We start from the raw sequence: 8,891 nt of genomic DNA, 5'->3' as shown, positions 1-8,891 counted from the left end.
CTTTCATCTCTAAATTTACCTATTACATTGTCCACGTTCTATCGATATATTTCAAAAATCAAGACGAGTTTTGAAAAAATAAAAATTATTTAAAAAAAAAACGTTATTGTCATTATTTTAGATTTTGATCAATAACTCAAGTGTCTTCGGTAAGGAATTGAAAACGATAGGAAGAAAAAACAAAAAACAAATGATTAACAAACAATTCACACATTGTTATGTTATTTCAAAACAAATTTTTAGTTTTTTATGTCAAAATTAGCATATATCAACTGACATAATAATATATAACGACAAAAAAAAATGTGGGATTCAAATCCATTACATATATCATGAAAAAAAAAAAAAAAGGGACACGTGATTTTGTTTTCCTTTTAATGTATTGAAAAATGTGGCTTTTTGTTAGTGTTTGTATGATATTATCATTATTTATTGTTTAATGTAAATTGAATTATACTTATTTTAGGATATTAGATTATTACTATTATCTTTAAATTATTCTCTCTACATTAGATCAAATCTAATGTGATTAAAACAAAAAATTAATTTGAAAAAGTAAATACGATACTTAAAAAACAACCATTTGAAATCCTTTAATTTATTTTATCAGAATTCCATTTTGATTCATCTATTTTGAGGATTATTCAATGTTAATTACATTGCTTTCAAATGTCCAATTTTATTATTATTTTTTTTAATTTAGTCTTTAATGTTTTTTTTCCAAAAGCTTTTTATTCTCTATTAGCATTTTTACTGTAAAATTTTAAAATATATTTATATTGTAGTTACTACATGAAAATTATTATTATTATTATTTAACCAGATTCGATTTATATTAAAAGAAAGTAACTTTAAATAACTAAATTTCAGTTGTAATCAAACTACGAATATCAAAATTGGACATTTAAAAATACATTGATTAAAATTGAACAAGTGTTAAAGTGAATGACTAAAATAATATCTGACTTTTAAAAAAAACACCATTTAAAATTTAGGAAAATACTTCTAAGTAGAGAAATCTAAATAATATTTACACTTTATAGCAAAAAGTGTCAATAGAACTTGTATTTTGGAATTTTTTGTTATAAAATATAAATACTTTTTTATATTTAAAAAGATTCCTTTAATTTATAATTAAATATAATTAATTAACTTCATCAGTGACTAAAATTCTGGGCGATTTTTTATTTTCTATAGTCAAATATTAAAAACATTCAATTTGAATATTTGCAGTACATTGACCATAAAAATTGAACAGATAATACACTTCAAAAAAAAAAAAAAATAATCAAAATGCCCCACAAGAAAAATGTCTACACATTAAATAAAGTAGTTACATCCTAAGTTGGGCTTGTGTCTACTATTTCAATTTTTCAAACTTCGTACAGTAATTACAGAATGAGTGATGGAACTCTCTAGACTTTAAGAAAAACATTAAACATCAATTAATCAATTAACGTTGAGTTAAATTCATTTAACCTATAATGTATCAAATATTTTTAATTATTAAATTGAACGTTTGAAATATACAAATTTTCCTTTAAATATTATTTATGAATTGTGATACAGTTATAAAATCGTTCGATAACTATTTTTTTAGATGGTATATTTTAAGGGTGTATATGGGTTGGATTGAAGATATGTTTTGGACCAATCCGAAAATTCTGATTAGTTGGGTTGGCAATCTTCCCAACCCTTAAATTTCAGATTGGGTTGTCAGTTGTTTTTTCTTTTTATTTAAAAATATATTAATTTATGTACAACAAATGATAATAACTAAAACTTCATAAACTTCAAATGCTAAATATTAAATATCTATTATATTTATTGCAAACTTTAAACAAAGATAAATATCACAACAATCTAAAAAAAAAAAATTAAAAATTCACAAAGTAATCAAACTTTAAACAATATATATAATTCGGGTTGGGTTGGGTCAACCCATTTTTTTAGCCAATCCACGACCCAACTCAATTCTTACATTTTTGGTTGGGTGGTCCGGGTTGTTCGAATTGTCGGGTTATTTGAACACCTTAATATATTTAATATCAGCTAGTATTGTTTGCATGTACTTCGTATTTTACTTTGAAAAATATTTTTTAAAATTACTGTATAAATTATAATCCAATTAAAAAAACAATTAGGAAGGAATGTATTTTTTTTTTTTCAATCATGGTATGAACTTAAAAATTTGTGAGTGACAAACTTAACACGTTTACAAATGTAACTACAAATATTTTGGCCCCGTTTGGTAACTATTTCATTTTTTGTTTTTGGTTTTTGAAAATTAAGTGGGTTTCCTCTTCATTCCTTTTAATAATTTGTACATTCTTTAAGTACAATGGTTGAATTCATTTTTAAGAGCTATTTTTTTAGATTTCAAAATTTATCTTTGTTTTTTAAACCATTGGTAAAAAGTAGATAACAAACAAATAAATTTAGAGATAGAGATAGTGTTTATATGTTTAATTTTCGAAAACAAAAATAGAAAATCAAGTGATTATCAAACGAAATCTTTTGTTTTGTTGGAATTTCGGTGTGGTCTGAGAAAGTTGAAAATACTCAAAGAAACAATTTTATAAATATTGGTCACTGAGGTTCATAGCATTGTTTAATATATTGTTATATTAATTAATTATCGAGTCAATAAAAATTAAATTATCGAACATATTTAAATTATTTAAATTAGTTACTAAAAAAGTTAAAACATCATTTTAGTCATTGTATTTTGATACTTGTTCCATTTTAGTCTTTGTACTTCAAAATATCCAACTTTGGTCCATATAGTTTAAAAATGGTCTCTGCCATTAAATTGAAATTAAAAAAAAAAAAAAAAAAACAAAAACAAACAAACAGTTGACTTGGCAAACAACAAATAATTTTAAAAAATGTAAAAGTACGATAGTAATTTTTAAATCAAACGTATAGTTTGTTTTGAATGGAAAGGTAGTAGAGAGTTAGTTTTAAAAAAAAATGTAGAACTTGCCCGTGTATAAATATACCATATTCGCAATGTTAAATCTTTCAATGTGGGGCAAAACGCATTCCCTTTTCTCAAGCTTAACTTTTTGCTATAGGCATTGGTCCAAAGTCATTCATAACAATTTCTCACGAATGATTGGTATAACAAACAAATATAAAACAACATTAAAAAAAAATAAAAACTACTTATGAGCAAATACAGGAGACTAAACTTAAGCATCAATATCTTACGATTTTAATTTATGCACAGTGAAGTAGGGCAACGACTTTATAAAGAGAATGAGTTACCTCTTGACATTTGAATGACTATGATTGTGGCCCCCTAACACGTTTTATTCCTTAAATTTCCTTAATTCTACGATATAATATGTGTTATTTAAGGCAATGCATATAAACCTTAGGTCACTGTAAAAGCTATATAAAGAGACTCTTAAACTCTTTCATATAAGGTAGCCACACTCTCACGTCCATGTTAATTGCTTAATCAATTCTATAGCAATAGACCACTAAAAATATGAGTTACGAAGACTTCACATATAGTCCATATCATGACCAATAGTATCGAGTCTGTCAAAGATAATCCACTCAAAAACTAAGCTGTGAAGATTTCACAATTATCCTTCAAGTTCATATCGTACCACCTAAAAGGGTCGTGAAGTTTTTAAGAGTTTGAGTCTCATGCCCACTGAGGATTCTAAAGTTATCATCCTTGTTAGGTATATGGTTAAAAGACCTGCCAAGTTCCTCATATACCTTACATATTCCAAGAAGACAATTCATCATTTTGATAACTGTTCCACAACTCCATGTCAGAGACGTATATGCCTTATTTTGTCATTATACGTACCATTATTGGCAATTCCTTGCTTGTGAATCACGATGCAAAAAAATTGATACCGATACCCCCTGATGGTACATCTCTTGGTAGGCTAATAAAGCCACTCAGCCTCTTATCGTGCTAGCTCAAAAGCTATAAATTCATACTCCATGTATACCTCTTATACACGTTTGCTCTACAAATTTTCATTAAATGGCTATCGGACCTAGTAAGAACACATATCCACCAGTGGAGCTTACTTTGTCATTGCTAGTTACCTAGTTTGCATCACAATACCCTTCTAATACGACACGATTATATTTGTCTGGATTATGTGAATGTCTGCTCAATCTACTAATGACACGTGCAATATCAGGTATAGTACAATTTATTGGAAACATAACGCTTCCTATAATCGATGTATATTCAAGTCGAGAAACAATATATCCCTTATTTTTCTTAAGACTCGTGCTAACAACGTAAGATGTTCTTACGAGAGCGTCATTAAAATTATCAAATCTATTTAACAGTTTTTCAACATAGTGTGATTGACAAAAAGAAACCCATTTTCATATTTTCATTATATTAACATCAAATATAACATCAGTGTCGTCTAGATCTTTCATTTCAAAACGTGATAACAATAACAACTTGGCATTATCGGTCACATCTATGTTTGCACAAAAAAAAGGCATATCAACAACATACAAGCAGATGATCACATAATCAGGTCCAGATAACTTTTAGTAAACATACATGTAAGAGGAATTAACATTGAAATAGTTATTTAGTAAAGTATTATTAAATTTTTCATACCATCGTTTGAAAGCTTACTTAAGACCATAAAGTGATCTTTTAAAGTCTGCGTATGTCATCATACTGATTGGCAACCGTAAAGTCTTTAGGTTATATCATATATATTTCCTCTTATGGGCTTTCATTAAGAAAAGTTGTTTTTACATCCATTTGGTGTATTCGACCATAAAAGATAGTCAAGGCAATCAAGACTCTAATTGTAGCTATTTTAGTTACAGGAGAATATGTATCAGAGTAGTCAATATCTTGTTTTTGCATATAACCCGCTACTACTAATCTAGCTTTGTATATTTTAATTGAGCCATTAGATATAGTTTTCTTTTCAAATATCCATTTACATCTAATTGGTTTACTTCCCCTAGGGAGATCTACCATGTCCCGAGTTTAATTCACAATTAAAGAATCTAGTCCACTCTTGATAGCTTATTTCCATAAGTTAGAGTTTACAAAACTTAAGGCCTTTTGGTAAATTTTAAGATCCTCATCTATTAAATACATGTATGCAAATTAATTGTTTATATCGTATGACCTTTCAACTAAAGAGGTAGTTAATAAATCATAACCAAAACTTTCTCGATTCTCGATCTCTTACTTCTTCTAGGTTTAATTTTAGGCATACTGTTAGAAGAATAAAAGGCATATGTTTTATCACTACTAAATATACTGATTAACTCATTAGCTACCTTAATCATGGGAAATATATGCTAAAAAAATTCAGCATCTTTATATTCGCAAAACGATTTATCATTTAAACAGATGAATTTATATTTCACAGAGTGAATTTCTATAAGTGAGTTTTAAGAGAACTTTCCCTTTTCTAAATACTCCGGCAATGGCAAAGTTATCTATTAACACACACTCATTGTTAGCTCACGCATGTAGGAAAGGTTTTTACTTCCATCACAACCACAGTTTGGAAGTTTCCTTGCATGCTTTTATACATATATACCCTATGAAGGAACTCGTTTTACAAAGAACCTTTGAGTGGAAGTGGATCGTCTAAATCCCATTTCGATCGAAACAAACATTTACAGTAAACAAGACAGATTATGCATCAAAACATAAATTACAACATGCTTTCTAAATAAGAAACAAGGTTTAAGAGATCATACATTTAAAGAACTCTTCTTTGCGTTAATCTCTCAAACCTTCATGAACGCCTCGATCAAACACGAACACTCCAAACACAATGCAACCCTCGAACCAAATGAGGACACTACCACTTAGTTACCTTAGTATTATCGGTGTGAGAACCCAAGAGTGGTAGGCTCTGACTATTTTGGTTAGGAGGGTGTTTGTGGTTTGGAAGAGGAAGATGATTGAAGGAAACTGCTCTCTATCGCATAGAAAGACACTCAATCGTTTAGAGAAGTAGGTCTATCGCATAGGCTATGATTTCATCGTGTAAAAGACTTCACAAGTCGTGTGCCTTGGATCTAGATTAATAAAAATTATATTTTTATTTATCCCATTTTACCATAAAACTAAATAACTTCCCACTAAGGTGGTTAGAGAGAAAAATGGAATTAATTATCAAATAATTAATGATCATAAATAAATATGATAATCAACTTATAATATCATATTCATAACCTATAGTTTTAATATTGCATCATATACAATATACAAACCATAGTTATTTTTCTCTATTTTATGGCATTTAATATAAATCATATTTATATTGAATTGACCAAATATGAATCCTCTTCATAGAAAATATATTTGAATCATATTCAAATATTTGTTCCTCCAATTAAACTATCATGTATCAAATATATTATGTCAATTATATCATATATAATTGTATTAATTTAAGTATATCATACATAATTAAATTCCCTCTTGTTAATTTAAACCTTTCAAACTAACCCAAAAACTGATTATCGACTAAATCATTTTAAGACCTGTAGCTTGAAGCTCCAGCAATATGTGAATAACTAATTAAACTCTTTAATTACTTCATCCACCATTCGTTAACTGTCAAACACTCCACTAAAGACCAACAACTGCACTCTTCGCACTACAAATATATTTGTGTGTCCATTGGATATAACCAATCAATAGTACCATGACCCTTCACAAATTGCTCGTAAGTACAGCTAGACTAAATTACCATTTTGTCCCTATAGTTACATCTAACTTCTTAAGTACCACCGATCCCTCTAATGAACAACAGATCATAGTCCCACTATGACTAACCCCTCTATGGCCAAGAGATGGTGTGACGTCACATTGTTCAAGACTCGAAATCAGTCCTTAAGGGAGCAATTTATCTACTTACTCCTACTTTGGGGAAGGAGTGAATTCCATCTCGTGCAGCTGAATTTTCCAACTCCCCAATCATACGAATCCCAAAAATTGTAGGCTTATTGAGTCGGCGATCTGGCCACTCTCACCCATACAAATCAAATGATTGCCTTCATAAACAGTAGTTCATAACTCACTCAGGATTGAGGTCATGTTACCTATGGTTATCCTAGTGAAATGAAAGTATTTATTATGAACGACGTTATATAACGAGACTAAACATTTTGTGATCCGTTCTTATACAAATTATTTTGTATACAATATCCCCACTTGTATGTCTAATACATGAATGATCAGGATCAGATCATTTGTAGTACTTTACAACATTTGTAGCACCTACAAAGCGGACCATACTCGTAGTGTCCTAGGATAAGATACCCAACCTTATCCATATATTACAGACCATTTAGGTTATCACTTAAACATGACCCACCTGTATGTCTCCACATACATGTTTAAGTTACAACGATAACCTTGGATGTTAGTTTACTAATTTGTGATTAATGCAACTAAAATATCATATATTTCATAGATAGAGTGAATAAAATATCAAATATTAGTAATCACATAAATGTTCGTTCACCAACACCCTATTGACAATGTTACATCTTCCAACATGGGACAAAAATCATTTCTTTCCTTCAAGCTCAACTTTTTCTTTTTGACATGGGCCTTGGCCCAGAGTCATTCCTAATAGAACTTATATAAATTTTTGTGAAGACTGAAAATAGTAATGAAGGAAATGACTATGGGATGAAGAATATATATATTTTTTTCCATAATGGAACAATAATATGGTAGAGAAGTATACACTTTTTCCTTGTTTGTTTAGGTTATGTGTGTGTGTGTGTGTGTGTATATATATATATATATATATATATATATATATATATAAAGGTGGAAGGGAGGGGATGGAGGATGAGGAGTGAGAAAAGAGGGAAGATATATATTTTTTCTTATTTTAAAAAAATATTATCGACAGTGAGCATTGGGGTCGATAACAACTTGAATACAACTTGTTATTACAGGAGAAGAAGAAAGAAAAGAAGAGAAAAGAATAGAGATGGAAAGGAAAGTGAGAAAGTGAGGGAAAATTGAAGATGGAGAAGAAAGAGATGATGGGAGGGAAAAAGGAGAGAGGGATTAAAAAGTAGAAAACAATTGATTTTTTAACCTAATTGTGCTTACTTTTAAATTCGATCATATTTTACATTTTTTTAAAATTTTTTGTTTGTCAATTCAACGAGCCTTTTATTCCAATTTAATGGCAGTACCAATTTTAAGCTTTATTCAAAGTACTAAAATTGAAGTCCTTTAGAGACCTGAAGTCATTTGGAGATAAAAGCATTCTTCCAAGACTCCAACTTCAAGAACATCCACATGCTCTGCTTCTGTACATCAAGCGTACGCATTCAATCGAGAGAGAATCAGAGGATCAAGTACAAAAGATCGAGCCACATCCTCATCAAATCTACATCAACACAAGTTTAACTCCACGAAATAAGTTTCTCTAGAACATCGTGGGAACAAATTGGCACGTCCAATGGGACATCTCTACCTCTCATCTTTCTCTCGTCATCTAAATCAATAAATCAACAAATGGCACAAAAGAAAGTTACATTTAAAGTAACCACTACAAGCGACTCCTATACGAAACTTGTCACCCAGAGTCATTCAAAGTGGATCCTGCATGAGCAAGAAAGTCATCGCGGAGAAAATTTGAGAATAGTTGATGACATTTCCTAAAGGCAGGATCATCATAAGAGAAAATCCCTTGTTCAACAATTCTGCTCCTGCTTCTGACCAATCAGAGAAAGAATCACACTTTGATGTAGTGTTTGTCACGATGGATGTCGTAATGACTAAGTTGGCCATGGTAGAGATAGAGAGGAAGACAATTCTCTTAATGAAAGATGTTGAGGAGTGAGAACCATGAAATCACTGCCTTAAGAAATCAAATACAGGCTCG

Source organism: Benincasa hispida, chromosome 11, assembly GCF_027475165.1.
Source record: "Benincasa hispida cultivar pf3 chromosome 11, pf3_genome.v1.1, whole genome shotgun sequence".
Taxonomy (NCBI): domain Eukaryota; kingdom Viridiplantae; phylum Streptophyta; class Magnoliopsida; order Cucurbitales; family Cucurbitaceae; genus Benincasa; species Benincasa hispida.
The sequence above is the reverse complement of the archived record's forward strand: the minus strand, read 5'-3'. Positions refer to the sequence as shown.